Source organism: Serinus canaria (genome assembly GCF_022539315.1).
Source record: "Serinus canaria isolate serCan28SL12 chromosome 7 unlocalized genomic scaffold, serCan2020 HiC_scaffold_29, whole genome shotgun sequence".
In the NCBI taxonomy this organism is placed as follows: Eukaryota; Metazoa; Chordata; class Aves; order Passeriformes; family Fringillidae; genus Serinus; species Serinus canaria.
In genome coordinates this window covers 4,860,745-4,885,594 of record NW_026108147.1, presented here as the reverse complement: position 1 = coordinate 4,885,594, position 24,850 = coordinate 4,860,745, and the positions used below count along the sequence as shown (strand labels likewise).

Here is a 24,850-nt window from a genome sequence, read left to right as displayed (position 1 = left end):
CGTACAACTCAAAAATCAATCAATCAATCGCTGCGAAAAAGGGAGTAGAGGGAAGCATTGCCGGAAAACTTTTTAATTCCTTATTTCCTCTCGGTAACTCAAGCACAGATGTTGAGCCATGCCCTGCCCTTTCTGTCGTTCGCCCCTCGCCTCAGCCGTTCGCTGTTCCCGGCGGTACCTGCCGGAAAACACAGAACGGCCCGTGAGGGAGCGGGACCGCGGCTGCGGAAACCCGGGGCGTAAAAACACCCCAAAGTTCCACGTTTTACCGCAATACCGTCTACACGGCACGGATCGCAGCTGCTGTGACCTCTGGGGCTCGGGGGGTCAGGAACCCGGTCCCCCCGATCCCGATCCCGATCCCCATCCCCAATCCCGGCGGGGCCGCCGGCGCGGGGCCAACATGGCGACCCCTGCCCCGCCCCCGGTCGCCATGGCGACGGGCCGCGCGCCATGGGGCGTGGCCGGGGTCGCGCGGGGCGGGGCGCGATTGGCCCCCTTCCCCCGCGCGGCTATAAATAACCCGCGCCCGCTGATTGGCCGCGGAGAAAAAATGGTTGCACCACGTGACTCCCCATCTAAAAAAATTTCCAAGATGGCGGAACCCGTCACGGGCTGAGTCCGTCGGTGGCGCGCTCCGCGCCGGGGGGGCCATCGCCGCGCAGCGTCCCCGCCTCGCCCGCCGCCCAGGTCAGTACGCGGCGCTCCGTCGCCGCCGAGCCGCGCCGCCCCCGCCGCCGCGCCCGGGCTGCCCGCGGCGCGGGCCCTTTAAGGCCGCTCGCCTCCCCGCCCGGCGGGCTGGCGGCGCGGCGGGGCCGCTCCCGGGGGCCGCTGGTCGCCGCTGCGCCGCGGCCGTGGGAGGGGGAGGTGACGGGCAGCTGGCGCGGCCAATCGCAGGCGCCCGCGCGCTGGTGGCGGGCGGATTTGAGCCGCGCGGCGCCCCAGGCCGCTCGCTGATTGGGCGGCTCGCCGGGCGGGGCGGGGCCGCCGCGCGCCATCGGCCCGGCCCGGGCGCGGCGGGCGGGGTGGGCGGGGCGCGGGAGGCGTGACGAGCAGCGCCGCCGCCCACTCAGCGCGCGGGACCCGATTTTTTTGTGAATGGGGCGGGCGGGGCCTCCGACGCCTTCAGCCCCGCCCCCTCGCGCTCGCCCCGCCCCTCCCGGGCGGCCGCGGCTCCGCCTCGTCCCCCCGGCGGCGGCGGCGCTCGGTCCGTGCGGGGCGAGGCGAGGCGATGCGGGCAGCGGTGAGTGACCGGCGGAGCGAGCGAGCGGCGGGCCGCGGGCAGCGCCGCACGGGGGCCCGGCCCGGCGGCTCGGCGGGGCGGGTGCGGCCCTGCGGCGGGGGCGACGCCCGCGGCGGGGCCCTGCGGCGCCGGGCGGGCCGCGGCCCGGGGTCGGTTCTTCCATCCTCTTTCCCCCGCGCATCCTTCCCTCGTCCTTATCCTTGGAATAACGCGGGACTTGGGGAAAGTTTGCATCCTCTCGCCTCGCTCCCCGGGGCTGCCGGGCTCGGGCCCGGGCCCCGCGGCACTCACCTCCTGCTGGAAGAAAAGCCCCAAAATGGCTTTTTCTGTGCCCGGGAGGAGCAAACGGGGGGTGCTGCCCTCGGCAGCGCGGCGCTCTCGGGGAGCAATCACGGGTCCGAGGCCCAGAGCTGCAGCCTCGCCGGCAGAACTCCGTTTTTGGGGGTTCCAAGGGGGATGCACCACGTGTGCCGCGGCTAAACCTCGAGCCTTGGCTTGCGCGGGGCGAAATGAAGCAGAAAAAGCCGAGCTTTGGGGCTGGCGGAGGAGCGCGGCGAGAGGGAGGTGTTGCCCGGCAGCCGCGTGTGGGTTTTACTGCAGGGATTTATCAGGGGAAGATGCTGCGCGGTCCCCGCGCTGCCCCGAAATGCTGCCCGCCGGGCCAGCTGTGCTCCCCGGGGTGTCGGTGACAGCCCGGCCGAGCAGATGGATTTACATAACAATAATTGGACGCTGTCGGTGCTCGGCGCTGGGCAGCGGCTGGAGGGGAAGGGAACCTGCCCTTCGCTCAAAGCACTTGCGTAATTGTGTTGTGCGCCCACTCGGCGGCAGGGGAAGGCGCTGGGTTTGGGGGGTTTTGCCTGTCATTAGGTTGTTTTGGCAGATTTGCATAAATCGGGCTCGTCGCCGCTAACGCCCGTACGGGAGGATTTCGTGTTCCAGCCTTGCCTCATATTCCGGGCTGGATTGCAGCTCTGAAAACGCTCCCAAGGAGTGGGGATCTGTGTCGGGAAGGTGTGGGTGGATTCAGGGTGTGAAAATGCCTTGTAAAACCCTGGGATGGATGGGGCGTGCGGCGAGGCTTTGACTCTCTCCCGTCTTGCCGCTTCTTCCCCACCAGGCAGGCAGCTCAGTGCCGCGCTCCTTCCTCACGGCTGCATCCCCTTGTCCTCGCAGCGCTGCTTGGAGGCCGGGGAGATGGAGCAAGCGCTGTTCTGGAGCCACAGCCAGGGAATAATCCCCTGGCCAACGCGTTTTGGTTTACTGGTGTTGTGCCCTGTCAATAAAAGGGACTCGTGTTGCGTTTATTCCCTGCCCTCAAAGTGCTCCGCTCGTTGCCAAATCTACCTGGAGTTAATTATCTGAATCGTGCTTTTTTCTTGTTTGTTGTTGTTGTCGTTGCAACGGCAACATTTTGAAAAGCTAAGGAGCTCTGAAGTTTATATAATAATCTGGTTCTTGGCCGGGTTTCCTGGTGGGTTTTTTTTTCTGTGTGTGTGTAATGCGGTCGGTCGCGGCGCTGAGTTTTAATCGTTTCTGATGTTTCCAGCACCACTGTTGAGAGTTCTCAGCCTAAAAAGCTGCCGCCGTCGCTCCGCAGCCTCGCTGGAAGAGTTGAGGGCATTGAATTAAAGAAAGCTCAGCTGCTTGTATACAAATATACAGCAATTACAAGGCAACAAAGTTATTGCAGAACCCTGCTGTCGCCATGGCAACACGCTCACTCAATTACATTTGGAAATGTAAAATGCCACCCAGTTAGAGTAAGTTTTAGTGACTGCAGATTTTCTGGGTAAAGTGAAATGTGGAAGATGCAGCTTTCCAGGATTCTCTGCTTTTTCCCCTCCGTCCTTGGATGGCGTGTTTTAGCATGTGCATCTGAGAGATTCCCAGTGTTGATATTAAGCTGTGCCCTCGGTGGTCTAAACTTGGGGAAAAATTATCTTTAAATCTTCACAATTTTAACTTTGCCACCCTGTTTTTTTGTTTGTTTGTTTTGCTTCAGGACTTAGCTTTAGAAAGGAGACTAGAGAAAGCATTTTGAAAATCAGCGCAGAACACCAGAAGAATTTGTCATTTGCTCAGCGGGATGGAGGTGTGGAAGGAAGGCACACGGGTGGCATGAAAAGCTCGTGTTCCCTTGGGAGGAGATGTCTGGTGGGCAGCCTGTGTCTGTGTGCTGCCACCTCCTAAAATCTCCTAAATGGACTATCCTAAAGCAGAGGAGAGCTGCCAGGTGTGAGTTACCAAGTTCTTGAGAAGGCCAGGGAGTTTCCAGGGTGGGAGATAACAGGTGGGGGAGACACAGGTCCTGGTGTGGGATGCCAGTGGCCTCCACAGTGGAAATTGGTTTCACTCTCTTGCTTGCCTTTTGATAATGAATCACCAGGAAAAGAAAGAAAGGTTAGGCTGGAGAGGGCTTGGAGCAACCCTGGATAGGGGAAGTGCCCCTGCCCATAGCAGTGGGGTGGGACTGGATGGCCTTTAAGGTCCCTTTTCACCCAAACCATTCCAAGAGTGGATGAAAACACTTGGATAGTTTCGTGCATAATCTTTATGTTAGTGAAGATGCAACTCTCTGCTGTGCTTATGTTTCACAGGCAACGTCCCAGTAATGCAGAAAAGATAAAAACCAGCAGTGCAGTAACAGCAGGAAAGGGTAAATACAAGAATGAGGGGTTTTCCTTAAACTGGTAGTGATGTGTTTACATACACCTGGGGATAGATGAACACCTGAAGCAGTTACCTGGTAGCAGGACCTGATAGGAGATATTTAGGTAGGTGTAGATGGCAGTGGGCTGTTTTGAAGAAACATGTTTTGCCCAAATCTTTAGGGCTTGAACTCCAGACTGCCTCCTGAGCCCTTGGAGCATCTGGACTGGGAAGGTTTGCATGTCCCATGGACCTGTGTTAGCTGAGGGATGATTTTTGGTGGAGGCTTTGCCCAGCTTGTCAGGTTGTTCTGCTTTCAGCACCAGCATGTTATGTGCCAGCTTTGTGGCTTGCCCACTCCTGGAGAGCAACAGCTTGAGCTGCAGCCCCCGTGGTCAGTGCCTGTTCTTCTCCTGGCCATACAATCAGGGAATGGATGGGGTTGGGAGGGACCTTAAATCCTTAAAGCCCATCCCATCCCCTGCCATGGCAGGGACACCTCCCACTGTCCCATGCTGCTCCAAGCCCTGTCCAACCTGGCCTTGGGCACTTCCAGGGATCCAGGGGCAGCCCACGCTGCTCTGGGCACCTGTGCCAGGGCCTGCCCACCCTCCCAGGGGAGATTCCTTCCTCCCATGGGCAGAGGTGGAAGCACAGGAGCTGCTTGTTTATAGCCTGCTGAACATCTGGAGTTGAGTCTTCAACCTTAAACCCCCTCCCTGCCCAGTGGAGCTGCAGGGGTGAGGAGCAGGACTGGTTCAAAACAAAGGTTAAAATTGCCTGTGGGTTTAGCTCAGTTTGCTCTCTTTATCTCTCTTTCAAATGCTTTGTGCTTTCTGGGGAATAGACTTTTTAAAGCCAGCTTAAGGTGTATCTGTCACCTGAAACTTGTCCTTGAGGTTCATTTGCAGGTTTCAAATCAGGAGAAGCTGCAGACTGTCTATACCTGGAGTGCCCAAACACCTTGCAAACGAGGTGTTGAGGTTAACTTGCCCATAAATACGTAAAATGGGATAAATCAAATATTTCAGGAGTTTTCCTTCATCTTCCAGGTTCCCATCGTGCTGCTATGCTACGCTGTCCCTCTGTAAGGTCCCTGTAAGCAGCTGTCCCCATGTGCTGTGGGGTTACCCGGGGTCACTGTGGGCTATGTGATGCTCCCTCCAGGGTTTGAGAACCTGAGTGCTCACTGCCCAGCTGTGCCAGCCTAACCTTGGGGTTAAAACACTTCTTTGGTGTCCTCCTCCAGCTAAGGAAGTGTTTGTGCACTCCTTGGCATTGTGTGTTTATATTTATATAAAAAAAAATCTGAACCCCAGCTCTTGGGACTGTATTTCACTCGTCTTGTACCCGTGGTTGAGTATACACAAAGGAGTTTATTTGCTCAGTGGGATCTGTTGCTGGCCTGTTTCAAATGGCAGAGCTTGTCCCAAACCACAAGGAAATATTAATTGAACATTTTATTGGGCCACTGGTAATGACATTTGTTAAATATTTGCCAAGTATTCTTCTTGCTGGCTTCTTCAGTGGTGTCACATTCTACTTCATTGCTTTGCCAGTTCACCTTTTGCTTGTTTCCAGTTTTCCCATCACTTTTGCATCCTCTTTTTCAATCCTGCTAACAAGTCTACGTGGGTTTAGATTTTATCAGAGTCCTGCTGGAACCCCTTGAGTTTGTGCTTTTGTAAGGATGTGTTTCACTGGGCAGAGAAGCCAATGGGATTTGTCTTGTCACTGAATTCACAATTGCTTTTCAGTTTGAGCCCCCTTCCCTCATGGACAACTTCTCCCTTCCATTTACCTTTGCTTCCAGCTTCCCCTGTCCAAGCATGCCAGTGCTCCTCAGCCATGCAAGGAAACAGAGCAGTGCAAGGTTCCCCTCACTTGCTGAGCTTGGAGGAAAAAAAACCCATAAAAATATGTGTGTTTGCCTGAAATAGCTGAAGCTGCCAAACAGCTGTCTGCTTTAATGATTAGAAATGTGGCAATATTGGTAACCAGTAAAAGGGTGAACAGTCTTTTAAAATATTAAAGTAAAAGCTGTGTGTGGTGGGGGAGGAAATGGCTGTTAGCATTTTGGGTCGATTTAGGTTGTCTCAAATACATACATACATATACATATATATATATATATATATATATATATATATACATATATATATATATCACATATATATATATACATATATATATATATATATATATATGTATATATAGCCTATATTGGATGCTTGGATGAGGGAACTCCTCAGAGCCCTCCTGTAATTAATGCCACTTGCATTTTGATTGTGTTGTGCACAAGGCCAAAGTGGGCCAGGTTTGCTTTCTCCTGCAGTGGACCATGTTGATAAGGCAATATATAACAGATGATTCATGAAGTGCTGCTTGTCATTGCCAGGGCTGCTTGAATAGCGAGCAGATTTTGGGCAATGCTTCTTCACCGGAAAGATTTGGGCAGTTTAAACTGAGAGGAGGAGGAGGAGGAGGAGGAGAGAAAAATCTGCACTGTATTTCTGGCTGTCTTAAAGGAGCTGCCTCAGAGCATTTAGAAGAAGTTGGTGGGGGGAGAATGGGTGAAATAAAGGGGGGTAGAGAAGCAGGAAAGCACACGGAGGTTGCATAATGATGTTGAAAAAAGGAACAATTAGAAAAGGACTGTAAAATCTCTTGGAAAGCTTCTGTGGTTTTCCCTTTGCAAGGAATTACAGCTTGGCCTTCCCCTCTGAAAATTCAGGCATTCGTTACTGGGCACATCTTGATCAGCTCCATGTTTTTTAGCTCATTCTGTGTTGGATATTACCTCAGAGAAGTTTGATTGAAATGTGCCCCCAAGAGCCATCTCCCAGTGCAGAGGAATGTGTGTTGGCTCGTGGGCCTGGACATACTCAGCCCTCTGCCCCCCTCATCAGTGGCTGAACCTTGGTTCATCACATAAGAAGCATTTAAACCCCAAAAAGTTGCAATTTGAAAACTGGATCTTTGGGTCATGGGAATCCTTTTTATTTTTTTAGTTTGGCCGAAATTAGGTTATCTTAATTTAGTTTGGTTTTCTAATGACAAGCCAGTTATTTAATCTATATGTGTATCTATCTGTCTGTATCTCCTGGAAGAAGAATTGTGTTTCAGGGGTTTTATTTTCTGCCATCACAGGATAAAATAACATTCAGGGGCTGAGCATCCCAGCCTGGGTTTTGGCAGCACAGCAATGTGTTGTTTTAAATGTCTTTTTAAGCGTGTCACTCCTTCATTCCAGGGAGCAGTGACATCCAGCTGAACTGAACTCCATGTATCTTTCATGAGCAGTGAAAAACCCTGATATTTCACACGTAGGAAATAATTCACTTTATTAATTTTTCTGGAGAAGTGGCGCTTTAATGAGGTGTCTGTCAGTGAGACTTAATTACAGTTAAATTCTGGGAGCATTAGTACACTGTGTCTTGTTCCCTGTAAAATGAACTTCCATTTGTCACGTGGGCATTGGTTTGCTGATAGAATTTGTGTTAACTCCACTTGGAGAAATAGCAGTTACTCATAACTGGGCTGTCACATCCTTCTCCTGCCTGGGTTTTCCTGATGTGCTCCAACAGCTTATGTTGCATTTGCTCAGGGAAAATAATGCTCAAGTTGGTTTTGGGGTTGTGTTGACAAAATTTAATCTCCAAGAAAAGGGTCTTCAATGTGAGCCTGAAATAAGGAATTAATCCTGGTGTGTGCTGTTCCCAAGAAACTCTCAGTATTTTTCAAGGCATTTGGAAGGTTACATATTCCCCCATGGGAGCTACAGTTACTTGGTTCTTGTTACTGTTTGTGGTGGATTCTGCTTAAATCCTCAGTACAGGTGGTTCTCCTGGAGAGCCAAAAACATGGGCTGCCTTTTACTGCCGGTCCATGTGTGTGTGGAGGGGTGAGGTTTGCTTCTCTGCTCAAATAATGTGCACAAGAGTGAGGAAAAACTGCATTTTTCACACCTGTATAACAAAGAGGGTGATGCAAACTGGAAGAGTCTGTGAGTTTTGGCCTTTGGAGCTCAGGGCAGGGAGAAGTGGGCAGGTAATTGTGAGCACTGGTTTGGAAGGAGGTGGGGTGAGATGGAAGATGGGCTGTTGGCCTTGACTTTGGATGCAGTGGGTCCAACTGCAGACAGACAGGGATGCAAAGATCATGGAATTCCTAGGGAGACCTGGAAAGGGAAGAGCTGCGTGCAGCCTGTCTGTCAGGATGGCTCTGAAGGAAGAATTCATGGGTAAAGCTGAGCTTTGCTGCAGGCTGGGTTGTGTTTTACAGCACTGCATATGTGGGACTCATCTCTTCCAGTGAAGGCAGTCGTTTCCTCCAGCCAGCAGGGACTTGCAATAAAAGGAATTGCTGTCCCCAGTGCTGTGGGTGAGCCAGGAGGAGGGACCTGTGCAGGAACAGCAGGAACGAGGTTGCCAGGATGGGGACACCGAGCTGGCCTGGCGTGTCCTGCTGGGAGCCTGCTTGGTGGAAAAGGGGACACAGAATGCTTCAGAATAACTCAGAGGATACTGGAGCATGTTTCTTGTGGAGCTCTTGCTGGAGGGGATGAAGGCTGGCACGTTTTTAAAGCTGCAGAGGGCAAGAGCACAGTGAGGTGCCACTTCCTGCTGCCGTCCCAGGGAGATGGGGCAGTTTGAATGTGGTTTGTGCTACTGGAGCATCTTCAGGGGCAGGGAAAGAAACAGACCTGGCTGAGTTAGTGGCTGGACTTGATGGTCCTAGACGTTTTTTCCAACCTTAATCATTCCATGAATATTGGCAGGGTCTCTGTTGGGTTGTTGCAAAGCTCAGCCTGTCTTTGCTCCCTGTGCAAAGCAGTTCTTCCTCACTATCTGATGCATGGGAAAAAAAAATAAATAAAATAAATTACTTTCCATGTGGATTCTGTTGTGCATTTCCCCAACCCAAGACAGATTTCCTGTTTGAGTCAAATTGCAGGGCTTTGGTTGGGAGGAAATGTTATTTACTTATTTATTTCCACAAGTGATACCTGCTGTCAGATCCTGATGGAGGCTGAAGATTTGTTTGAGTCACAAGATATCTCACAAGATATTGACCTGGAAGCATGATCAAAGGAGAAGGGAGAGGACTAGAAAGGAATATTTATTCTGATTGTACATGGTAGGTACCTAATGCTTCCTTGGGGGCTATGTTTGCCTCTCCTTGTCAGGCTTTTCTTCTTACCCTTCTTCATCCCTCTTCAGCCTCAGATGGAGGCTTTGAGGATGGGCTTAATCATAACAGTGAATGAAATATTTAACATAAGGAAAAACACTTCCTGCTTGAAGCTTTGCAAAAACCACCAGCTTGTGATGGGGAAAAACAATCTGAGGTTTTGTGTTATAAATTATCAAACCTGCAGAAAAGCTGGAGACTTCTGGGTCAGTGGGCAAAAAGGCTTGATGTGATTTCAGGGCAAAGTGTGGCTCTGTCACTGGCTGCTTTATGCCTTGGAGAAGATGGCCTTGTCACTGCAGTCTTGTTCAGGAGGACATTCTGTGAGCTGTTGAGAGTAGAAAAGACTTTTACTGTGCAATTTTCTGAGCCACCCCTGCAGATTTTGGGTGGATTTACACAGATTACATGGTCTCGTTCATCTCAGTTGCTGTGTCTGGGTATCTCTTACTGCTGTTGCTTCTACTGGGTTGTGTTCTGTCAACAAGAAAAAGGTGGTGGTGGTGCCTGCTGGATCTGATTCTGTTATTCTGTAATTGCACTGAAACAACAAGCCATAGTCAAAAGAAGGCAAGTATTAGTACTTAGAATGTGAAAAACCACCTCTGACCCCAGAAAGCTGATGATAAAGCTGGGCAGGAGCCTCACTTTGTACTTTGGGGCACTTCTCCTTGTCTGTATTGGTGGTAAGCACCTGGTGGAGCCATCAGGGATCTCCCCTTTGCCTTGAGCTGGCTGTGAGCAGTGACCCCAAACTGCAAACATTCATGGGGACCTGCAAAGGGCAAGCTCTGGGCTCTCCTGGGCCAGCACAGCTCTCTGTCCTGACATTTAGGGTAGACATCAGGGGGAATTTCTTCCCTGAAAGAGTTGTCAGGGAGTAGCAGAGTCACCATCCCTTGTGGTAGCCCAGGGCCACTGGTGTGTGCAGCTGGGAGAGCCCCTGGGGGCCAGCAGTGGCGCCCTGGGTGGCGGCCACGGGGTGACACCAGCCTTGCGTGGCCACCAAAGCCAAGTGTCCTCCTTGTCAGCTGACAGCATTAGAGTCACAGCTGAATTCTGTTTGGCACTGAAAGTGTGCTGCTTCTGGGCTTTGCTCTAAAAATGCTGGGCTAAAAATAAACTGCTGTGCAGGGATGCTGGAAGCAGGGGAGCAAATGGAGAACTTGAGCATGGAACATAAGGCTTGGCTGACTGCAGGGATGGGATGGTGGGGCAGCAGCCAGGCCGAGGCAGGACAGTTCTGCCCAGGGGAATCATTCCCTGGGAAGGGGAGGAGGAAGTAAAGGAACTGAGAGTGGCAGGTAGACATTGAACTCTTGTGGCTGCCCCACTTCAAAGGGAGCGGGCCATAAAAGCCCCAACAGCAGTTGGGTGAGGAAAATTGCACCTCAGATATGAAATCCTGCCCTGTAACAGTCCAGCCAGGCTGGCCTCGTGCAGGTCCTCTCAGAAACAGGAGTTTGGGCTGCTCAGCCAGTGCAGTAAAAAAAGCACTCCTGTTTAATGGGGTGTTCAGCTCATTTAAAATGGCAGCAAACCCCAGCAACCTGAGCTGGGCAGAAATGAAAGCACCTCCTTGCAGCAGGCTTGTCACCCTCCTGAGACAGGGATAGCCAGCCACTGTACACTTCCCAAGCCTGGATCTTCCCAAGTGCCAGTATGAATGACATTCCCCACATTCTTTCCTTAGCTGGAAGGAGCTGATCAGGCCCTGAGGTTGGGAGTCGTGCTGGAAGCTCAGAGACAGCTCAGGCTTTAGCTCTTGGCCTTTCTCTTCCCGAGGCTACTCCTGGAGTGGGGTGCCCCAGTCCAAGCAGCTGGATATGGACATCTGATGCTCCTTGCTGCCTTTTTGCTCCAGTAGGAAAAACCTTCAGTGTCTGCATTCACTGGCGGAATGTCTAAGAGGAGCGACTTAGACTGTATTTAAATAAATAAAAAAAAGTAGCATATTTTTGGCAATAATTTAGACTTTTGCTGTAAACTGTCTACATTCCCTGGGGGATGAGGTCTCCTTTTGAGAAAATCTGTTCTGGATTCAACATGTTTGACAATTTCTTTGTGTGACTACCTTCAGGTTTTTGTTTTGGTGGGGTAAATGAGCACAATAATGTGTGTGTGCTTCTAAGTGCTCAGCTTGGGGGTTTATTTCTAATTTTTTTCTTTAAAATATCAAAACCCTCTCTTCAGGGTACCAGGACTGACAAGGTTTTCGTTCCAGTATTGCAACACAAGGTGTTCTCTGTTTCAGGCTGTAAATATTTATCTCTTGTCAAAGCAGAGCAGTTACTATTGGGAACTGATCTGGCATGTGGAAAGGTTTTCCTTAAGGAATTTGTTTCCTTTTATTTACAGTGTTATCGTATATTTAAATTCCAGGGCCTCAGCATATAGCTCTGAGGCTCCTTCCTAGCACTGGCAGCTAAATGGGAATTATGGCAGCCTGGGGATGGGGATAAGGGAGCTTTGAGCACAGGCTGGAGCCAGAGTGTGGCTGTGAAACCCAGGCCAGGTCCTGGTGTTCTCCTGCAGGGCAGTGCTGGGGCTGGCTCTGATGGAAGGGGCACAGACTGAGCTCAGGTGAGCACAGGTGTTCCCTGGGCTCTTCCCTCCTGGAGCAGGCCCTCTCAGCCCTGTCCCTGTCTCTGCTTCTCCTCCTGCCAGCAAACCTGCTTTGTCATAACCTTCCTGCTGCACTGGGAGCCTTCTCCAGCCACCTCCTGTTGGATTGCTCTCTGCTGTGCTTGCCACAGGTCTGGGGATGGGTTCCTGCTCCTGGGAATTCCTGACGCCTCCCTGCTGCCTGCAGGTCCTGCTCCTGAGAGCTGGAGCCTGCTTTCATCTCCCTGCAGTGCCTGGCATTGCTGGGGAAATTGTTCCTGTTGTGTTGTGCCACACGTGGGAGGCTTATTCAGCCTGCAAAGGTCTGGGGTTTATTTTTTACATCTCCCTAGCTTCTGTACACGCTTATTTTTTGTTGCTGGTGGTTGCTTGAAGTCCTGGATACTCTTGCCTGTGTGCTGGAGTCTCGGAAGAGCAGCCAAGGGCTGTCAAGAGGGCTGCAGGCTGTTCTGTTTGCCCTCTCTTAGGGAACAGCCTCATCGAGTGGAATTAGTTATTGAGGCTGAGTTCAGCCCCTGCCGTGGCAGGGCAGAGCTGCTTTTGCTTTTGTTTAGCAATGTGCAAAATGCATAGCTCAGACTAGAGCCAGCACTGGCCTTTGAGCTCATCTCCCTGATTCAGATAGGCAGATAAAATGGAGTGAAAATAAGAAATGCTTTCTTTGCCTCTGGTGTTTGAATATACATCTATTTATTTCACTATACATCTATTTATTTCACTATACATCTATTTATTTCGCACCTATATACTTCATATCCATGAGAACAAATCATGTCTACAGTTAATATTTTCATGCATCCATATTCCTGCCTGGTGTGTCTGTCCAAACCCCAAGGACAACAGCTGGATGTCCAGGGAATGCCTTTATCATCTCCTCAGTTTATCATCACTATCAGGTCACATCAGCTTCAGTTCTTGCTCTGTAATCTGTCTCCAGGGATGCACACTCAGTACACCCTTTCTTTTTCTCCTCTCTGACATCTGGTGTGAAATGTGCAGTTTGTGGCTTCCAGCAAGCCCTGTCCTGGTTTGGGGAGGGGTTTGTGACTGGGACTGGAGGGATGCAGCTTTTCCAGGCTGGTTTATGGCTTTATGTAGAGTTTTAGTAGCACTTCCAAATCAGACTACTAAAAGGTAAATGGCCAGAGTTACTCATAAACACTGTGATAGTCAGAGTGGAGACTCTGAATAGAAAGCTTTGTTCAGGATTTCCTGGAGTGAGAAGTGAAGCTGTCTTGGTCAGAGGGAGCTGCTCTGTGTGCATTCAGTGCTGGCCTTATCTCTCTTGTTTAATGCGATATATTTGAGCAGAATCAAAGTTGGTTCTGAGTGTTACTGGCAGAAATGGCAGCCTATTTGCATATTTACTGGCTTCTGGGAGTCTAGATATGTCAGCAGCCTCTGCTCCTTTTCACTCGATCTTATCTCCCCATTCCATTTCAGGAAAGAATTCCTGCAATCTCCTTCCCCCGCCCCAGCCCTGGAGTGTGCTTTGCATGCCGAGTGCTCTGAGGTAATGGCACTCTCTTTGCTCTGCTGTGGCCCTGCCATTCGCTTCAATGGAAAGCTGGTGCTGAAATGTAAATTTTCAGCTGCCTGACATCCCGAGGAGGTGTTTGTCTGTCCGAGTGTGCTGAGGCTGTGCATGGTTTCCCTCGGGAAGGGGCTGGAGGTGGCTGCAGGCATTGGCTGTCAGGCCATTTTTTCCCCTCTGCCATAATCTAACTTATTAATCATTATGTTCATAGAAACACGGAATCATTTAGGTGGAAAAGTTCTGTAAGATCATCAAATCCAGCAGTTCCCCCAGCACTCCATTAACCCATGTCCCAAGTGCCACATCCACATGGCTTTTAAACCCCAGGGATGGGGACTCCACGGCTGCCCTGGGACTGACAAATCTCTCCAGGCAGAAATTTTTCTGAATATCCAACATTAACCTCCCCCATTAACAACCTGAGGCTGTTTCCTCCTGTCCTGTCACTTGTTACCAGGGGAAAAAGACCAAGCCCAGCTCAGTAGAACCTCCTGTCAGGTACAGGATGGATCCAGATTAAGGCTTACACGCAGAGTCTTTGCATTTGTGTTGTTTTCCCCTTGTATTCTTTCCTGTTCATTTATTTCAGAGTATCCCAAGCAGCAGGTGAAAAGGTGGATGAGGTGAGAGGAGATCCTGCAGCGCAGAGCTTGGTGACTAATGGCAGCTTATCTTGAAAGCCCAGCAATTCCTCCTGGTGCAGAAGCTGGAGCTGTTAGCCAGAAGTTACAGGAGGAGGTTTAGGAGCATGCAAAGGTGCAAAATCCCAAGCTCCAAGAAAGTGTATAAAGACCCCGAAGGTTGGGCTTTGATGTTTTTAAAGGCTGAAGAGGGACAAAAGCAGGTGTAAATTACTTTGCTTCATTCCCACCCTGAAAGAGGAGGCAGTTGCAGGAGGAGTGCTCTGTCTGTGTTGTTTAGTGTGAAAAGCCATAAAGGGCTTGCAGGTGTTGGTGGATGCGAAGCTCAGCATCACCCAGCAAAGTGCTCTGCAGCCCAGAAATCCCAAACCCCCAAATCCTGGGCTGCATCCAAAGAACTGGGACCAGCAGGGAAGGGGGGATTCTGCCCCACTCAGGTGAGACCCCACCTGCAGAGCTGCCCCAGCACAGGGAGCACCTGGAGCTGCTGGAGAGATGCAGAGGAGGCCATGGAGCTGCTGCTAGAGCTGGGGGTGCTCACCTGGAGAGAAAAAGCTCCAGGGAGAGCTCAGAGCCCCTTGCAGGGCCTAAAGGGGCTCCAGGAGAGCTGGAGAGGGACTGGGGACAGGGGATGGAGGGACAGGACAGAGGGAGTGGCTCCCACTGCCAGAGGGCAGGGATGGATGGGATATTGGGCAGGAATTTTTCCCTGGGAGGGTGGGCAGGCCCTGGCACAGGTGCCCAGAGCAGCTGTAGCTGCTCCTGGATCCCTGGCAGTGCCCAGGCCCAGACTGGATGGGCTTGGAGCAGCCTGGGATAGTGGGAGGTGTCCCTGCCCATGGCAGGGTGAGGAATGGGATGGGCTTTGAGGTCCCTTCAAACCCAAACCCTAAGTTAGGGCTCTAAGGCTTCCTTGAGGACACAGAGTTGAAATCCCTTTCTGCCTGGTGACTGACAGTATTGTAAAACACACCTTAAAAGCCCCCATGGCAGGTCCTGTGTCAGTCCTTGAAATATGTCCAACCTTTTTATGGCTTTACAGTCCATTTTCTTATTGCCAAGAACAATTCCAGTTTGCCTTGCTGTGTTCAAACAGGCAAAATGGGCCATATAAAATGTAAATCCTAAAGTGAATGGAGCTCTTCCTTCACACTGAGTTAAAGAACCACTGTGATGTTGGGAGCAGCACCTGGAAAGTGATTTCCCAAAAGTTTGCTGGCCTTTGTCAAGGTATCCTGCAGGTACTTCTTTAAAGGGTTTTGCTCCTCTTTGGTTTTGATGGTGTTCTAAACCAGAAAAATATATAATAAACAACCTGAAACCTCCTGGAGCCTGAGAGGTGCCAGTTGCTCCTTCCTTGCCTTTCTTGCTTGTCAGCTTTTAAGACTGAAATATTTGCCTGAAGATTCTAGTTTTCTTTAAAGGGTGATGCTGGTCTGAGAAATGGAACCCTGTTCAGAGGGGTAGAGCAGAGGAACTCACAGATTTATGGTGACTTACTTGGTTTCCTGTCCTGGCTGTGGATGTGGCTGGAAAATGTTAATTGTGATTTTAAACTGGAAATGGTGGAACCCCTGTGAATATAAAACTATATATTTATTGCAGCTTCCTGTGGGGGTTCCTGCCCCTTCAGTTATCACCAGTCTGGGGCTTGGAGTCTCAGCAGCTTTGGCAGAGGAGCCAGGACTGAGCAGAGTGCCCAGGACTGCCCTGTGAGCATCCCCAAGGGATGATCCCAGCAGCAGAGGGATGGATGCTGTGAGTGGTTACAGGTTTTCCCAACAAATAAAAGTAAAATATACTGCACTTTAAAGGCAAAGTTGTAGTTCTTGCTTTCTGTTTGCTGCATTATCCTTCATGCTTGAGTGTAAAATTTGGATTTAGGTAAAGATCCTTTGAGTAAGATACACAGGACATTGTTATTGGCTGTAGGAAAACAGGTCCTTTAAAAGGAGAAGTGGCAGAGTGGCACCACACGATGGGGTTTGGATGAGATGCCCTTTCCAAGGCAAGATGCTTTCCAAGCCAAAGCATTCTGGGAGTCCATGATCCCCTGCAGTTTGTTGGGACTGGGGTCTGGCTGCTTGGGTGGCTGTGGGAAGGGGCAGTGTTTTGGTTTCATTGCTGGCATGCGGTGCCAATGATACCAAATCACACCAATAAATATGATACCAAATAATTCAGTGCCAGACAGGAGGGGTAAAACATGCAGAGATGTAAACTTTGGAGCCTGTGGTGAGGTCCCAGAGCTTTTGTGGGTGAGGGTGTGCTGTGCCCAACGAGCTGGGCACCAGCCAGGGTGGAGGGTGCTCACCTGAGCTCTGCCCACATTCCTGCAGTGTGGGTTGGGAAGCACAGCCTGGGAATGGGGGGCAGAGTTATGGGATATAGGGGGACAGGAATGACGTGGGGTGTCCTTAAACAAAATAGTTTTTTGGAGGTGGGCAGTGTTGGAGCCAGTAACTGAGGCATGGAAAAATGGAATAAACACCGAGTTGAAGTGGCTCCTCCAGAGAGAGTGCCTGGACGAGGCTCTGCTTGGCAGGAAGGTGAGCTCAGGCTGGGGCCACCAGGTGATGCCAGGCAGCCTCTGGAGCAGGGGGACACTCCAGGGGAGCTCTGCATGGCACCATGTGGCTCCTGGCTGGTTTGATGTGCTGGCAGAGGCTGTGAGCTGTGCCTGTGTCACTGTTTTACAGCAGAGGGCTGAATGTCCACTCCATGGTGATGCAACGTGTTTGAGGAGACCTTGGGGCATGTTTCTTTCCCAGAGCATGCCAAAGGTCAGCACTGCCAAAGCCACGGGGGCAGTAGGTGGGAATGGCAGCCAGGTTAACACGGGGCACTGGAGAGCAGCACGAAGCTTCTGGATCAAAGTGGCCCTTCCAGAAAATGACGTGAGGAAATGGAAATGTCTCACCAGACAAAAGAGCTGCACGAGCTGGGTGGCAGGCTTGCTTGAGTGTTCAGACCAAATTATTTTCTCTTGGTAATCAGATAGCATTCAATTAAAAAAAAAAAAAAAAGGGAACTAGGCTGACCTTAAACAATGTTTGTTCTTTAAAAAAAGTCAATATTCTTTTTCCAAGTTAATGAAAGTAATTAACAGTGATTGATGACACATGTACTCAGCTATTTTATGCTGGGAGACCAGATGGGTTAGGCACAGCTAGTGACCAGTAATTCTGATTCTTTGTCAGAAGGAACAAGAAGTTCAGATGTGGCTGGAACAGCTCAAGTATGTGAAAAGGTAAATGTTTTTCTCTCTGCCTTTGCCTACCTGAGGAGCTGAAAAACAACCCCAGGCAGAGAATTGCTTTCAGCCAGTGAGGTGAACTCCCTATCTGCTGGCCACACAGCCTCTTCCTGGCACTGAAAATGTTGTTGGGGGAATTCTGGTTAAAAATAGCGTGGAATTACGGAGTTACAGAAGGGTTTGGGTATTTTTTTTGGTCCCGAAAGACCATCTAGTTCCACCCCCCTGCCATGGGCAGGGCTGCCCCTCACTGGTTCAGGTTCCAACCTGGCCTCGAATATTCCATTTTTAATCACTTCTCAGTCAGGCATGTAGAAGGAGTTTTGATTTTTCTGCTCCTGAGTGTGTGCAGTGAGGGTGATCTGCAAGGCAGGGATGAAGAAATGGGATAAACTCCCAGTCTGCATTCACCTTCTGTCGAGCACTACTTCCAGCTATCTGATTTGGACTCCTTCAAATGTGGAAACAGTAGGATGGAGGAAAGACATGGAATTGGGAGAGAAGAGGACCTCAGAAAAAGCCAAGGCAGTAGATTTTTATAGGTGGCTTTGCCCAATTGGTGCCGACTCCTGCGAGGCTCCGGTAGCAGCTGGAACAGGCTCCCGAGGCAGACTTTTATCCTTTCTCCCTCCCACGCGGATCCATCTGTGAGACTGCTTGTTCTTGCTGCTCTTGCTGAGAAACTGGATTGAGCTCAGAAGCATCCTGCTCTTTCAGACCCTCTGCCAGAGTCTTGCTAGTCAAGGAGGGCTCTGTATTCCTGCAGATTCGCACAGTCCCAGGTTTAAAACCAGCGTTTCTGAATCTGCAGCTCTTCCTGCTCGACTCCAAAAAATAAAATTTCCAACTCGTTGGCCACTTTAACCTGGGGCTCCCACGGTGTGAACACGAGGTGGGATTTCCAGATTTGCTCCGGATCTTTTGTTCAGAGTTGTGGGTGACGCCTGGGAGGATTTAGGTTCACTCCTCATGCACTTGGTTGTTCCCAAAGTGGTTTTGCTTCTCTGTGTGTTTGGGATACCTGCAGTGGTTCTGACATCAATTCTTGTTGAGGTCTAAAAACTGCTGAGAGATCTGCCCGGTGGTATTGCTGTGAAATCTGTGGAAGCAGAAATCATGTGGATATTCCTGTGTGTTCCTAGCAAGGAAGGAGAAAGGGCACAAAAGTTTGGGTGTCCACCAGATTGTTTTTCTTTCTAGGCTGTGGAGGCACCTCTGGTTTTCAGAGCAGCTGTAAGTGCTGGTCAGGGTGGTGATTTGCAAAAGTGTCTGTGCAAGGTACCACAAGAGATTTCCTCAGTTTGAAACTTTGTGAGGAAAATACTGCCAGGGCCAAGCTCAATAATGTCAGTTTTGTATTAATTTAACATAGAAATGGGTGAAGGGTATCACTGAGATACCATATTTTCAATTTGGGCTGGTGTCTCAGCGCTTGGACTTCCACCAGAGATCAGTCTGAGCACCTGACTTTGAGACACAACTGAAAAGAGCCTGGGAAAAGCAGATTTACTCAGGAAATCTGTGTGATTCCCTGGAAATCAGCTGTGGAGTGTTCTGTGCTATGAGAAGCAAAAGGATGGGAAACTGTAGAAAGCATTTTCCTTGATTATTTTTGTAGACAATTTCTGTTACATGTAATTAGATTAATTATTTCCACCTAGGTTTTCCAGCCTTCCATAGCTGTGGATTACTTCCATGTTAATAAAGCAGCTCATAATTAGTTAATAGTGTCTTGCCATTTGTGGCTGTTCATTTTGTTTCTGACTTCAGTGACTTCAGTGCATGTGTAGCACTGCTTATGTTGCAGGGACTTGCTTATGGAATAATGGCAGGATTGCTTATGGAATAATGGCAGGATTGCTCCCAGGGACTGTCCAGGAAGGCACTGCAGCTCCTGGGTGAATTGGGGAAGTTTGGAGCAGGTGTTGGTTGGTCCTGGAGTCTTGGTAAACACACACTAAAATTGAACATGTAGGACCAGTGTGCCCAGAGATGGAATCCCTGCTGGTGTCACCACACAGAAGCTGTCAGGAGGTCTCAGTGTTTGGTGTGAGCAGCAGATCTTCACGGTGTGTGTGAGCTGGGGAGTGGAAGTTCCAGGGAGAGGCAGAAGCACAATGTTTGTTCAGCTCTGGGCTGTCATGTGAGAGCCTCTTGTGATGGGAAAAGTCAGCATTTGCTAAACAAATGCACTGGGGCTGATTCCTTGAAGTGCTGCCGTGTTCCTGAGCTGCTCTGGGTGTTTGAATCACCGTGCTGAGCTTTTGATCTCAGATGCAGGCACCTCTGGTGCTGCTGCTGCAGGGAAACCATGTGTTTGGCCAAGATGGGATGTCCTGGCAAAGAGGGCTGGACTGGTCAGTCTGGATCCTCCTTGCTGGGGCATGTTTGTACCTGGTGTTCCCTTGGAGAGGAGCTCTTGGGAACAGCTCCTCTCGGTTGGGTTTCCTGTTTAATTGGCACTTGCACAGCTCTACCTGTAGTGAAGGCTTCAGTGCTCACACTGCTTGTGCTCCATGTCCCCTTTCCATGAGGATTCCTGAGTTTTGTGTCAGCACTTCCACTTGCCAGTATTTCCCTTCACTTACTGAGTGCAGGTGGAAACTGGAAAGAATCTGAAATGTGATTTCAGTGCAATATAGGAAGTTTTGCAGAGCACAGTTTATATTTTGGGAGATGGGGCTGTCACGTCCGTGTGGGACAATGCAGAGCCGAGTTGGTTTGGTGACTGTAGGTTGGTGTTCAAATAAGATTTTAAGGTTTTTTAAGGTCTTTAAAAGTTCTTCATTGCCATGTTCTCCAGCAGCATCCAAGAGGATGTACTTTGGGAGGCCTTTCACAACAGGACATGCACATGGTGACACTTCCCAAGCAGAGACTTGTCTCATGGGTTTCCTGGCCTCGTGCACTTGGTGTTTGTCCTCTTCCATAAGAAATTTGTCTATTTGCTTTTGGAATTCAGGAAACTTTTGGTTTTTCCAGCACCCCGAGTCAGTTTCTCAGTGCAGCTAAGGAGGATCAGGTAATGCAGAGAGCACACTTCAAATTGTGCTTTTTTCCAAATTGTGGACCCTTTCCTTGCTCCTGGGTCCACTCAGCTTCTCACCCAGCAAAAGAAGGGGAAAAAGTTCTAGCTCTGACAGAAATAGATGGAAAGCTGAGTGATCAATGATTTGTCTGTGTTAATCATGATTCTGCATCACTGTGCTATCTTTAAGTCACTTCTGTCTGGGCTGCAGGTTTATTATAATCTGCTTCACCTGCATGAGAAATTTGTACCACACCTCTGATGGATTTCTTGCCCTTTTGAAACTCTTACACTGCATACTCGGAAAAGGAAGGGGAGTGTCCAGATCTGACAAAACCCGTGTGGTTTTGGAGGAACTGGGCTAACACAGCAGCAAATTTGCCTCTTTATTTTTGTTTTTCATTATTCCATGGTAATCCAGTTGCTCTTTGGCCACAGCTGAGCATTAAGCTGATAGTAGATTTTACAGTGTCACCTGCTATTCTCACAGTGCGTGTTTAGAGACAGAAAACTGCTTAGAGACTTCAGACTCTTGGAGGGGGGGTGTCTGATGGTGTTTGACGTTTGCAAATATATTTCCTGGAAGAGGTGTATTGCTGGATGTGTGGGAAAAGCAGCACTTGTGGGCAGTGCTTGTGAAACCTGCTCTCCTGGGGCAGATCCAGTGAGGCTGGATTCTGCTGGAGAAGCAGGAGTTGAGGGGGTGTTGTCTCAGGGTTCTGGGGTCCTGGGGACTGCTGCCACTCCTTTTGTCACCTTGCAAAGTGGTGGCTGGGAAATGGAGGTCCCTGGAGGGGAGGTGAGCTCAGCAGGCTGTTCCACACTGGCTCTGCTCTAAATAAAGCAGCCTGGCCTGGTGGAAGGTGTCCCTTCCCATGCCAGGGGTTGGGGGTGAGGTGGGCTCTGAGGTCCCTTCCAGCCCAAGCCATTCCATCACCCTGTGTAAAGATGCAGTAAATCTCCCTGTGGTCACAGTGAATTGTTCCAGGCACTTCTGAGCCTCTTCCTTCCCTCCTCTTTCCGTGTGGGGATCTTGTATTGGCAGTATTTTATAAACACACCCTGAGAAGCAAAGGCAGCTTTCCCCCCGCTCTGGTTAAAGTGCAGGATCTGTTGTCAAAGGAGAGCTTGAATCGATCGAGCTCTGAGAGAGGCTGTTCCTCCCCTCAGCTCGGTGTGTTTGTGTGAACCCAGGGCTCTTTGCTTCCAGTGCAGCCAGGAAGGTAATTTGGGGGAAAAATACCAATCCCATTGGAATCTATGTGTGCCAGGTAGAAGGATCGGTGGGGATGCCTTTTGGAAGGGAGTGGTGGTGCTCCCATGGGTTTTGGAGAGCAAACCCCACGGTGCTGGGGTGCTGCTGGAGCAGAGGCAGGATGTGGAAGGCCTTCCAGCATGCCTTTGTTCCACCAAGGGATGCTGGCAGCAGTGCTGCTGTGTCAGAGAGAGCCAGGGACCAGAGCTCCTGGTCTCAGTAACCCGGCTGACTCAGCCTGAAAGCCCAGCCCCAGGGCAAGATTCTTATCGGGGCTGGAGAGCAATGAAAGCTCTGAAAAATGGAGCTCTGTAAATAAAGTTCTGTGGTGGCTGTCGTTAGTGGTTGCTGCACATCTGGACTTGTGCACAGAAGCACATCTGGAAGTGGCTGGGAGGAGGAAGGTGAACGTTCATGCTGCCACAGAATCACAGAACCATAAGGGGTTGGAAGGGACCTTAAAGATCACCTTGTTCCACCCCCCTGCACCTTCCACTATCCCAGGTTACTCCAAGACCAGACTGGTCTTGAGCAGTGCCAGGGATGCATCCACAAGCTCCCTGGGCAACCTGTGCCAGTGTCTCACCACCCTCACAGTAAAACATTGTTCCTAATACCTAAACTCCCACTCTTTCCAGTGTGAACCCATTATTCCTTGTCCCCTCACTGCAGTTCCTGATGTAGAGTCCCTCTTCAGCTTCCTCAGAGCCCCTTCAGATAAGGGAATGTTGCTTTGAGGTAGCCAAGCACACAACCTTCCCTTCTCCAGGCTGGATTGCCCCAGCTTTCTCAGTCTGTCTTTGCAGAGGAGCTGCCCCAGGCCTCCTATCAACAAATCAGTCTTGGGAGAACTGTAAAAAAGAAAAGAAAAAAACCCTTTCTGTTGGTGTAAGAAAAGATCTGGAATTACTTTAAACCCAGGGAAGGTGCCTTGCCAGGCTTGGTGCTTTGCTGAGGCTCCAAAGCAGGGAGAAACGAGGTGCTTTGGCAGGGGCTGCAGCCCCTCAGTCTGTCCTGCAGGAAAAGAGGCTCGTTTGGGGCTGTGACAAGGAGGTGACAGCACTCTCAGACCATGGGCACCCTCTGATCCCAGGATGTGATGAGGGTACAGCTGCTGATGCACCAGCCCCCGTGGTTTTAGGGAGCCTGTGCTCTCAGGTGCGCCCTGCTAGAAGCAGCCTGAAACAAACAGGCATGAAGTGGTTCCTTGTGCTCCTCTTCCTGAGATTTTTAAAAATCCAGCAGTGACCAGACTCTGAAAATTCTCCTGCAAGGCAGGAAGCTTGATGATGCCAGTGCTGGTTAAATAATGTTTGCCAAACCAGTTCTGCTGGGCACTTCCTGCGGTGCCACCCCTGCCCTGTCCGTGGCTGTTCTCCTGAGCCCTTCCTTTGCTCAGTGCCCAGGGATGTGCCAACCCTGGCATGGCCCCCGTGGCCCTGCCAACCCTGGCACTGTCCCCATGGCCCTGCTTGCTGTCTGCCAGGCCAGTTTCTGGCCAGTTCCAGGCCAGCAGGTGATCCTGGGGCTCGTGGCATGCTCTGCCTGGCTGTGCCCATCTCCGCTCCCGCCGAAGCCCAGCAGAGCCTGCGGTGCACCCCAAAATCCAGCTCAAAACCTTTTAGTGCACCCCAAAATCCAGCAGGGAGCCTTGCTGCGCCCCATCTGGCCAAGGCACAGGCTCTGAGGTGCCTCCTGTGTGCGGGGTGGCAGCAGGAGGCGGCCCTGAGCCAGTCCCTGCCCGTGCCTCTGAACGATGCTCGGGGTGGACTCGCTGTTCCTCGGGACAGAGGTGATCGCCCTTGTCCTGGGAGGCACTGGAGCAGAAGTTAAACAAACTCGGGTTTGTTTTTCCTTTTAATCTTATTTTTTTTCCTAAACGAGATAATTTGCTTGGAAAAGCCTCTAGACCCGAGGCACAGTGAGAGGCAGCGTTTCACTTCTTTTAATTTAAGGGGTGTTTTCCTTGAGATGGTGGCAGAAGGACAAACATACAGAATTTTTGCAGGTGGAGGCCTGGCATTGGTCTGCATGGAGATCAGTGCAAGGGCTACCTGAAAATTACAGGTTTGGGGAAGGTAGTTTAAGACAGGACTGCTGTGTCCTGGAGAGAATCATTGAATCACAGAGTGATTGGAAGGGACCTTAAAACCCATCTCATTCCACCCCCTGCCATGGGCAGGGACACCTCCCACTGCCCCAGGCTGCTCCAAGCCCCTGGCCTTGAACCCTTCCAGGGCCAGGGCAGAAGTAGGAATGGATTAAACTGGCGGTGCTGTTGAATGGTTTTGGTGCTATGCAATCAGTCCAGTTTCTTTGGGAAACTTTTACTGTTCACGCTCATATTTTCATTCTTGTGCTGGGAAAATGAGGACAGGGAGATCTGGTAACTCCACTCCAAATCCTTCTTGTCTACAGCTGAGATGGCTTATGCTACAGCAGTACCTGCTGGTTTAATGAAAATAAATTATGTTAGTATCTTGCTAATGCCTGGTCTAAGCTGACCCAGCTCTGTTTAACAGGATGTGCTGATTAATGGGACTGGAACATCTTGAACATTCGGGATGGCAGAGACCTGCAGGGATTGGAAATGACATTTAAGTGATTTTCTCTCGAATTTGACGCGTAACATGGAACGCGTTCCAGGGCTCTAAGAATGCAAGATGGGCAGAGAGGAACTTGGAGAGTGGTGATGCTGAGACACTTGGGCTGCAGAGAAACAGCCAATTAAAGGGGGTTTTTAATGAAGCACAGCAAGGAAGGGACTGTGTTCAGGAGCGCCTGCCCAGGCATTTTCCTGCACATCAGGGAAGCAACTTTAGAAAGCCCATCCTGAGCAACTGTGCCGGTGCTGGAAGTCTCAGACCTGGTTTTGCTTCTTGGAAAGGAACACTCAAATCCCAGTGTGCTAAGAGCTCTTCCAGGAATAGCCAGCAGTGCCTGAAGTGCTGTGGCACAGTGGCCAGAAGGTCCTTGTGCAGGGCAGGAGCAGTCCCCATGGCAGCTCCCATGGCAGCTCCAGCTGCCATCCCCCGCCCCAGCGGTGCTGCAGGGCACCACTCCTTGGGAGCTGCTGCCAGAGCAGTTTGGGGTGAGCAGAGTCAGCTGGATCCGTGGGGAAGGGCTGGAGCTGGCTGCTGCCAGCAGGGTGACCTCACCCCAGCGCTGGGTGATGCCTGGCCAGGCAGGAGGAGCTCCCCTGGGTACCCAGGAGGGCTGGGCTGCTGGTTGTATGGTGTTCTGTGGTGCAAAGAAGGGAAATCACCTGTGGCAGTGGGATACTGTGCATGGAGGACACAGCTGGGTTTGGTCTGGGTCAGGGGTGTTGGCTGGGAGCTCGTGCCAGTGGCACAGCACAATCCCTGAGACAGCCTGCCTGTAAAACAGGGATGCTCAGGAATCCCAGAATGGTTTGGGTGG

The 24,850-nt window shown here is 50.7% G+C and overlaps 2 protein-coding genes across 2 annotated transcripts in view; both read left to right on the top strand.

Annotated features, from left to right (window-relative positions):
• The window catches only part of NDUFA10 (NADH:ubiquinone oxidoreductase subunit A10), a 179,460-nt gene that overhangs the window by 130,753 nt on the left and 23,857 nt on the right, over window positions 1-24,850 (top strand). The gene's annotated exons all lie outside the window — the stretch shown is intronic.
• The window catches only part of HDAC4 (histone deacetylase 4), a 175,481-nt gene continuing 151,816 nt past the window's right edge, over window positions 1,186-24,850 (top strand). The window contains exon 1 of the mRNA XM_050987626.1: window positions 1,186-1,243. The gene's annotated coding sequence lies outside the window, so the exon portion shown is untranslated. The remainder of the gene's footprint in view (window positions 1,244-24,850) is intronic.